Here is a 1,343-nt window from a genome sequence, read left to right as displayed (position 1 = left end):
AAATGTAGCATCGCATCAATCCTGCAGCATTCACAAACCATCCCTCTGTAAATAATCCGGTCAGTTGAGAATGAGATTCTCATGGTGTTTATATGTTTAAGAATTACGACAAAAATACTCATGATATTGTATCACATAAAATACTTATCTGTGTAAATGAGTTTTTGAATACCAAATTTCTCCTGTAGAGGGAGATCTATGCAAACTTTTGCTCCATTATTACAATTGTCATTTTATTGATCACAGAACTTCTTGCAGTTCTTTTCTTTTTTAACCAGAAAAACAATCTCTGACTATAAACAGCTTTAAATTATGGCAAATTATGTTTTCTTTAAAACACTGAAGACAAATTTGATGAGTGATTCTGGACTCTGTAGTCAATCGTGTCACTTCTGGGTTTTTTGCTATCCTTTGAACTGAAGAGAGCTAATGTTTAAATTTGACTCCTCCTCATATTAAGCACATTACTGAAAAATAACTTACTGAGATGATCACTGCTTCTACTATTTCTTCTTCATTTTGAGTTTGGCTCCCTCTGAGATGTAAAGACCTGGAGAGAGAGTCAAGATATCATGTATGCTGTCTGGTTATAGCCTGACAAGCCATTATTTGCACGGGATACAAGAGAAACCTGGAAGAGCTCTGGAGTGGATTGGCAGAATGGACACAGGCTCAAACTCTGCTATCTATGGCAGTTCTTTTCAAGATCGTTTCATCGTAACTGAAGAAGACTCCAGCAGCAGACAGTACCTTGAAATCAACAGCCTGGCAGAGGAAGATTCAGCTGTTTACTTCTGTGCCCGACAAAGCACAGTGATTGAAGACAGAATAGCAAGCTTAATTTGAGTAATAATTTTTTTTAAATCTATATAATTAAAATACATAATTTGTTTATTAAAAGATGATCAGAGCCATGTAACATGCATCATGTAAAATAATTATAGCTAGAGCGTTGCTTTATTTTTTATTTTTTCAAAAATAAGCAATTACTGTAAATATAATTTAGAAGATGACAGTGTCACACTTCTGATTATTCTTTGACTTGAAACAGGCTCATTTTGTGTTTTGATTCATTTTATCAGTAATAAAATTTTAAATTTAACAGTTTTACTCCTTTTCTTTCATTTGTTTGAGGAGATAAGGTGCAATAAACCCCAGTGAAAATGGTTACACTGTGGAGGTATGTAACAACGACAGGAGAGGTCTCAGTGTCTCACTCCAACAACTTTATTAACTCACCGAACTTCACATATAGTCAGCGCCAAAATCTCCACCCCCACACTTCCCTTCAACTTGTGTGTGAGTGGAGCCACCTGGTGGTCCGCCACACATACCCCCCCTTG

Source organism: Pundamilia nyererei, unplaced genomic scaffold (assembly GCF_000239375.1).
Source record: "Pundamilia nyererei isolate P.nyererei 1_Seehausen unplaced genomic scaffold, PunNye1.0 scaffold00321, whole genome shotgun sequence".
Lineage (NCBI taxonomy): Eukaryota > Metazoa > Chordata > Actinopteri > Cichliformes > Cichlidae > Pundamilia > Pundamilia nyererei.
This window is presented reverse-complemented; position numbering follows the sequence as displayed.